We start from the raw sequence: 9,510 nt of genomic DNA on the forward strand, positions 1-9,510 counted from the left end.
CCATTGCTATTTTTATTATTTTGTTATTATATGATTTTTCTATATATTTAACGACTTAATTCCCTGGTAATGTAAACTATTATTCTTATATCATTAATATCATTAACACATTGTCCACAGTAGTGATTAGAAAATATGAACATTGGCATCCAATATCTCGACCATTCACATCCGTTGTTACAAGACAAACAAGGCTTCATTGCTGTGTTACCAGACCATTTTCATGAAACTTAAGGGGATGGGGTAAAGGAACACTTTAAGGCAACTGTATGTGGTAGTACGTACGCTCACAATTGTCCAGTTAGAGAGCTAATAAAGAGGAATGAAGTGATCTTCGGACAGCTTATAAACTTTCTGAAAAACATATCAATGTTATTATAGGTATGCTACGAATGAAAGTTAAACTTGCCGTGCAAATACTGTCCAAAAGTACTTATGAATCTTTTTATCACTTCGACAACCATGGATATTTGAAGAGAAGGGCTGGAAAATTACAAGCCAATTCATTCGGCTTGTTGATAAATAGTTTGATAAGTTTATTCTCGACTGTCAACAGATAGAAAATCATCAAGAAATGCTTACGTGACTAAACCTGTAAATGCAAGACAAAATCTTTCAAGACATGAATAGAACCGCTGGAGATGTGGCGGGATCACAAGCTATAAAAAAAAAACAAATTGCAAAACCCTCCCCACATTAACCTAATCGATCCAGCTGCCAAACCCACCCTCAGTCACACTTTCTTCTTTACACAACAAATACAGCAGCACAATTGACCTACACCAATAAAAAAAAAAAAAAAAAAAAAAAAAAAAAAAACATGTACTTACCAATCAATCCAGTTACTCCAGGCTATCCTGTGCTGTCCACTGGTTAAGGTCACTGGGACACCGACAACAACAACCAAGAACCACGACACCACAACCCAACACAACACCAAGGACTACAACCCAACAACACAACAACCAAGGACAACAACAACAATCAAGGAACACAACCACAACTCAACAACACAACCACCAACCAAGGAACATAACCATTAACTAATAACACAACAACCAACCAGGAACACAACCTCACATATAACAACAAAAGACCACTGCACAAACAACACAAAAAATCACAACAGCACAGGCACAACTCTAAGCAAAAACACTAGCTTAACAACACCAAATAAAACACAAAACTCAATCAACTTCCAATGCCTTCAATAGACTCCTCCGACACTACTACCTATCACAGGCTCTCACCAAAGACTGACTGAAAAACTCACTCAAAACACAGAACTCTAACAATCAACAGCACCAGCAGACAGCCCAGAACCTACCAACAACCAATTCAGTCATTAACTATCCATACAGCAATTACACCCTCTTTCTCTCTCTCTCTCTCTCTCTCTCACACACACACAACGCACCACACACAGACAACTTTGTCAAATGGAAACTCCATAACTCCTCCATAGAGAAATGAAAGTGAAGAAAAGTACAATGCTCCATCCTTTGTCTAACTTACTGAAAATGGCAAAATAAAAACTTGGCATGACGTATACTCTAAATTACAAACTAAATCAGGCTGGGTTGGGGCACTTTTTTGGTTGCAAAAGTCAAATGGGAGCGTACGATCAGCAACCATCAACAGTTGCATTTAAACATCGTCTCAGAGCCCACCTTTTAGGAAAAGACAGCACACTTGTAAGCCCAAAGAGCAACGTTTAAAACAACAGTGAAAATGTAACATCAGCCTCATTTTTCTGTCCCTGACAAGCAAGACTCATCATTCGAAGAAGTAGGAAATTCCCTCCAGAAACAACCCAGTATATCGGCAATTTTATTTTGCTTACCAGTATTTAATAAGGATGATCAAAGTGATGACTTCAAAGACCAGGAAGTTGAAGAACAAACATGGGAAGATGCCATATGTTGGCGGGTTCATTGCTTGCAATTTTCCACAACTGGAATATTTAGGAGCAAAAGTAACAAAGGAAGATGACACAAAGATTGGTGCCATAAGCTTTAGTGAAGGGAAACTAATGAAACCCAGTGTTTCTTGATCATTTCAAATGTATGGATAAGATGTTTGATTCTCACCATGGGAGGAAAATGTTTTAACAGCCTTAAAAGGAACGATAATTAAATTAGCGGATATAATTAGCAGTCACATACAATTAACTTGAGAAGTCGAAATATTTTGTTCCATGCCATACAATTTTTAGAATTCGAAATTTGAACAGACACATATTTAGTTCCAGAAAAGTGGTGCATAGATTGAAAAAGTTAGCGACATAGCTATATATGTGCAAAAATATGATTTTATGGAGATCTGTTAAAAGTTTAATTTACACATGTATTTATATTATTGTTTAGAATGTTCTTGAGAACTCGCTCATGATTATTTAATATATTAAGATATAGTTTTCATTCTGACTATTATTTTCCTTCGGAAACATAACAGTATTTAATAACGGATAAAAAGAAAGCAAAGGTAGGTTTTCTATAATTTCAATGTTATTTGGCGAAAATGTTCTAATTAATGATCTCTCATGATTATTCTTCTTAACATAGTAGAATGAAGAACCTACATCTGACCATTAATTTAATTATCGTATAGCTTAGAGTATTTAGAATAAAGAGAGAGAAATAAAGGCAGGATTGCTATAGGTTAAGGGGCCTGACTGCGGTTATTGTGACGTCACGCACCTAGCCGTTTAATCCTGTGCCCGTTTAAGCTGCGCATGACAAGATCTTGTCTTCTCTAGACCTTTGGTTGAACTAGACCGTCTCACTCGGCACACAGAGCACTGGCTCATTTAAGACTTTTTTTTTCATCTTTTCTGTATTGCATTTGATTGTTTTCATATTTTATCATTACATTCAATTTATTGTGAAATAAAATTGTATTTTTTATGTGAATTGGTACTGCTTTTACGTACATATTTTAGTAAAGATTTTACTGCCTCTTCTCTCCTCAACAATACTATGACACACGATAACTTCACGACGCACGCCAACTTAATATCATTCATTCATTATTCCTTACAAATATAAACGCTGCCTCCCTCTACCTCAAGTTAGCTGTGTATCACCGCAATGACGAATGATTTTGTTAAATCATTTGTGCTAAATTTTACTGTGAAAAGCTTTGTTCTTTCATTTAATATTGTTAATATTGTTCAACTAGACCGTCTCACTCGGCGCACTGGACACAGACTCAATTAAAACAATTTTTTTTATTGCATTTGATTGTTTTCATACTTATCATTACGTTAAATTTATTGAGAAATTATCTTTTTATGTGAATTGTTATTGCTTTTACTTACAGTAATATGTTAACTCTCTTTTTCTCCCCTACATATCAACGGTCTCGTTCAGTCTCAAGTAGCTGGGCGTGACGTCACCGCGGTTACGTACGATTTTATATATCTTTTATGCTAAATGTTATATTGAAAGCTAAATTTTATAACAACTGCTTTATACTTTATTGTATTTTGTCGAATATTGTTATCATTAAACTATCTATTGTAAATGAAAAAATAAATTAATCCAGTTTTACTTGTAAGACCCAGTAGGCCGTGAATACAGTAATAAACTAGATAATCAGTCAGTTCGAATTATGAGCTTTTGTTCGACAAACGATACAAAGTTTTCTCAAAAATTTTCTTCGAAAAACAGACACTTCGACATATGAAACGTTCGACAAACGAGGTACCACTGCATTTATCAGTTATTTTTCATTTCCTCTACGTTGCGCTTTCATGGATATCTAGATGTCAAGTCTGTTGATATATGTAAAAATGTTAATTATGGAATAAAATAAAATTTCATTAACTATGAAACAAAAAACTACATTTATATAAAAGTTTCAATGACTCTGGCAATTACTGACAAGGTGCTACCACAATTGTCCATAGGCCGATGAAATTGTGATATACATACGTAAATATAAAATTATAAACTATTATAATAAAAATGTTTTGTGAAAATAGCATATCATATGAATTTAAACAGAATTTAAAATTTTTGTGACACTTTTTAGCAACCTTCCTTGACTTTTTGTGTGGCTGGATGGGATGTGTGAAAATTATACAAGTTTCTTTTGTATGTTAAATAGAATACAGTACAAAATATAATCAATGAATGATTATGCATTATTATTATTATTTAGATGAAACCTATTCATATGGAAGAAGCCCACAAGGGCCACCGATTTGAAATTTAAGTTAACAAAGAATATGATGTTCATTATGTAGGAAGTAACTGAGGAAGTAAAGAGAAATGCAGAAATATGAGATCTCACTTATTAAAAAATATAAATAGGTAAAAATTTAACAACATGCAAGGAGAATAGTATTATGGTAGTAATGCATTGTACCTTCACTTGAATGAATCCAGTTCCAATTGCACGACATCCTCTAGGAGGCTGTTCCAGAGTCCAATAGTGTGAGGAACAAAGGACCTCTGGAACTGTGAAGTTTGACAGCAAGGCACATTTATGTTCAGCAAATCTGGTTGCTCTAGGCAGAAAAAGGGGATCAGGGATCAATTATGAAAAAAAAAAAAAAAAATCTGTTGAAATTATTTTACTTACGAAAACGGCTACTTTTCTGGAATAGAAACCTACCACCACGAACTACTCTAAAAGAATACCTCCGGCAGAAGCAGACATCCACATCATAGAACAGTATTCCAGTAAAGGAAACACAAATAACCTAAAACAGGTTGCACCGATTTTGTCACTTATAAATACGAGACCTTAAGAACAATGGCTAACTTTTGTGCAGTATTTGCTGAAACTTTCATTATTTGTTTCTCGAAAGTTAGATGGAAGCGAAAGGTTACACGTAGAATACTTAAAGCTTCAAACTCATTCAGCAAAGTGCCATTCACCTGAAGGGGAAGATAGGGTGTTAAATCTGTCCAAGATCTGCTAATCAATGTGTAGTATTTTCACCTACACCAATCCCTGATCAAGTCCATGTTCTGACTGGGGCTGAGGGCAACTTCGTTTCACACAAGTGGCGACTTTACTACACCTACAGGTGTTGCATCATCGGCATACTGAATAATCTTCTTTCCCACGCCAAGAACCATATCACTTCTATGTATTAAAAATAACAGTGGACAAAGAATGCTGTCTCTTGGAACTCCAGACACAACAGGTCTTGGTTCATTACATCCCGTTGGCTCCTCACTACTGCCTAAATCGTAAACAGCACTAAAATCTATTTAAATTACTCTGCACTCGAAAACCCTTATCAAAGTTCCCTTGCAAATGACACATCAAAGTCTAAGAGAACATCACAGGTACCTAACTGCTTCCCTTATGCATAATGACTATCAGTTAACAATCCTTTCAATTACACACAGTACTTGAATAGTGGCTTAAAAATAAGTTTTTCAGCAACTTTGGAGACAACAGGGAAATTAGATATTAACTTCTAGTTTCTGCACATATGCCACTCTTTGGAACACCATATTAAGTTTTTTTTTTTTTTAACAAAGTGAAGAAACCTTCAGGATCTTCACCCCAGCTACCAGGATTATCCAGAATTTTCTTAACATCCTTAGATCGAAATGCAAATTTTGTAAGAAGAGGTCCAGGATGACAAGTATCAGGGAGAGGGACATCCTCAGCTTAACATCAAAGTCAACAATATTAGAAGTCTATATTAATGTACTTTATACCCTTAATATTGAAAATAAGGCTAAATAAAAAAAACACTTTGATGATGCAGCTTCTAATACAGTTATATATGTAGCACCAAAAAATGTCCCTCGGCTTCTAATACATTATATGCAACATACTAAAAAATGTCACTGGCATCATACTACTACTACTACTACTAACAACAGCAATAATAATAATAATAATAGTTTCACCACCATCCTCATCTTGAGCCTTTAACAATTTTAAAAAATACTTCTATTCTCCAAGTCTAGTCATCCAACTAACAAATGCCTTGCAGTAAGAAGGATTAGACAGTCACCAACTGTGACTATACATAAAAAAAAAAAAAAAAATTTGTGTAGGTAAGGAAAGTTGCTGTACTTCCATGAAAATATTGTGATTATTTCATTATTATCTAAGTCTACTTCATTTAAAAATTCATATTCTGCATAAATCTTATGATTTCTGGTACAAAGGCATTGGACAAACTAGAGTATGTACTTGTCTATACCTAATGTGTAGCCCTTGTACAATCTTGAATTCATTGGATTTGCCGGATTAAGCAACAGAGTTTGTAAAATGCTATATGCATCATTAAAAAGGTAAAACTTGAATAGATTCACAGTGACTACTTTATAAGAATGTTGAAATCCCATACAGTTTGTATGTAAAAATATTATACTCATAAAAAACTCCCTAGCTAAAAACTCCCACAATCCATGCCAGCATTGAATAGGGACCAGTCTGTAAATGAAGCATTTAAATTTCCATGTTCCTCATTATGTTGTAAAGCTGCCTCTGATTCTTCATACCAACTATGTACCTGCTGAATGAGAGCTATGATAATTTCCACAGGATGGATGGATTTACGAAACAGGGACATGGCCATAGCACTGGGTCACAATAAGTCATTCAGCACTAAATATGACAAACAGGTGAAATGTCATAAAAGATGGATGAACACTATAAAAACCCCCCTTTCTTATTCATTCATTACTTAAGGCTGATTGACTGATTTAGGATAATTTGGCTATAAAGCCAAGCATTGGGGCATTTTTTCAGCCATTCCGTGCTAAGACAATTGAAGGAAGAGTTTGTTGTTGTTGGAAATCAAGATGGAAGAAAAAGTGTGAACAAAGGCAAAGTAACTACCTAAAAATCAAGGTGCAGTCAGGGGTTGAAGGAATGCTGTAACGCCTACAGCACATCACATGAGGTGCACTGATGGCACTAGCTCCCTACAGGATTACATGCCAGACCTCCCTTTACTTTTTCTCCAAATGGCAAAGGCATAAATTTTTTTATATTATTCTATGAAATAGCACTCTTTGCCAAGCTGCCTGCTCTTTTGTTGCCTATTAAACTATGGTACATATGTATACCTGTAGAAGCTGGTATCAGTAAATAATGCCTATAAAACAGTTACATCACTCTGTTAATATTTTTCTTAAGACTGGCATTAACCTTTCACAAAAATTACAGTTGTTCTTGCCAAGAGTTGGAACTTATGTTAAAACTACGTATTAAAATTGCACAAAATTGGTATATAAGTTGCACATAGGACCACAAAACTAAATTTTTAAGAAAATATCTCCAAACCCATGTTACGCTATCCTGTACACTACTGTATTGTGTGTATTTTAGATTAGATTCATGTATGTATGTATGTATATATATATATATATATATATATATATATATATATATATAATATATATATATATCTGAAACTGAATGGTAAAGTAAATTAATATTCTTAATTAATTGTATCATGTCTCATTGAGTGATCAGACCATCAACGATTCATTATGCATATCATTATATTAGTTTAGACTACAAAGTATATCGTTATACATATTATTCTAATGGTAAGAAGTTTTTCCAATTTTAAGGTAGGGCTACAAGTTAAAGCCTTTTACTTTATTACTTAACAGTGTTGTAGGAAGTTACAAGTATACCTATAATTCCTGACCAGAGACGTACAATTATGGCTGGTATTCATAAGTTGTGTAGCCTAGGTCACTTTGCAGTGTGTTAAGTAAAGGGTGATTTTCTTAGGAAAGGAAAATGAAGACTAACATATAGCCTAGGCAGTTCCGTCAACGGGACCAATTAGGCCCTAATTAGCACATTCATTTCTTCCCCAAAACTCTAAGTTTGGCAGGCCTGTTCCAGCCAATTGTCTTGCCAAGTAAACTGTGACTTTTGGGAAAACCGGTTTATGTTGATCAGGAAAGTAGGCCTATGAAAATAATTTTTTTTTAAATACCAGTAGCTAGTTATCACACCAGAAGATAAAACTCACATAAAACTGCATGATCCTTACCTGTAAACGTCAAAATTTGATGCTGCAGAAGCCACACAGGGAAACTCTTTCTACAAATGCCTAACCAACACTGTTTAAGAACAGCACAGTGACAGCAGGACTGTCACCGAGAACCAACTTGCCAGATATTGTCAGCGTAGTAGTTATAGCAGCCATTTTAATAGTCTATCCGGCGACTCATTTCGCAGTATTTATAGAGTAATACATAATCTTAATTGTTTCTTAAATTCTTATTCATTAAATTACATGGATGTACAGTTTTCGTGAGTTTTGATACTGACCGGTTACGTATGAAAACTGCTCAACTAATGGGGCTACAGCACTTCACACACTTAAGGTTACAGTAGTTTAAGTACGATATAGAAACAACATTACTATATCATGAGTTTGAGCATTTATTTCCCAATGCTACGCCATCTACTTTTATAAAATTCATTTTTTATTGCTGCCATTCTAAAATTCAGAACTGATAGAGGGAAAGGGTGGTTTTTGCCCAAATGTGGACCTTCTTTACCATAAACATGGGTTTAATGACTGATAACTTAATAAAATTCTTTAATGAGATAAAGACACAAAACAATTACAATTACAGTTATTCACAAAGCTCTTTCATAAATACGCAGTGACATCAAAACAGAAAAATCGGACAGTAGGGAAACCATACATGACCATAGAAAGCCAATAGCATGGAGTGGCGATCGCCCTTCACAGCGTGTACCCTTGGGTGGCCATGTTGACACTCCCATTCCTGCACAATACTATACCATAGAAACAAAACACTAAGAGCATATTTTTTTTTTATATTTTAAGAATGTGTTGCTTTATTATTGGTAAAATAATCATTACAAATAAAAGGAATGGCAGAGAGCAATCTGAATGAAAGAACACAAGAATGAAACTTAGAAGCATGTACTGCTCAATGCATCCTGTACGAGGAATTGCGGGCTGTATTCCTTATGGAATCCCCTAATTTTTTAAAGAAAGGTGGGGGGGCTGGACTGGTGTTTTAAGCTTTGTAAACTTACAATGAAAAACCATATACATATAGCTTCTATTTAGATTGATTTGTAACTATTATGTCAAGAAAGTTAGGACTTCAGTAAATTTTTTTTTTCAGCCAATCTGTGTGTTTAGTGACTCACATGGGTTATCTTTAATTCTTTATTTACCTCACAACTTAAAATTACTATACAAATGCATTTTATTTACCAGAAGAATTAACCTTTAAATAAATCATATGTAAGAGTATTGTACATTTATTTGTGCATTGTCAAATATTATATTTTAGTACTGTACAATAGCAAGTAATATACACGGTATTTAACAATGAATCTAGACATTTTTACAATACAGTACATGTCATCAAATGGTGTTAACCTTTTAGCCTGCCATAATTATGGAAGGAATATTCTATGAACTGCATTATTACAGTTTTATTAGTGGAGAGTGTTGGAGTCAGTTACTTCTTACGGGTAATTCAGCTGCAATAGTCCTCCATATGCTGGTAAATTTATCAG

Source organism: Macrobrachium nipponense, chromosome 39 (assembly GCF_015104395.2).
Source record: "Macrobrachium nipponense isolate FS-2020 chromosome 39, ASM1510439v2, whole genome shotgun sequence".
Taxonomy (NCBI): Eukaryota; Metazoa; Arthropoda; class Malacostraca; order Decapoda; family Palaemonidae; genus Macrobrachium; species Macrobrachium nipponense.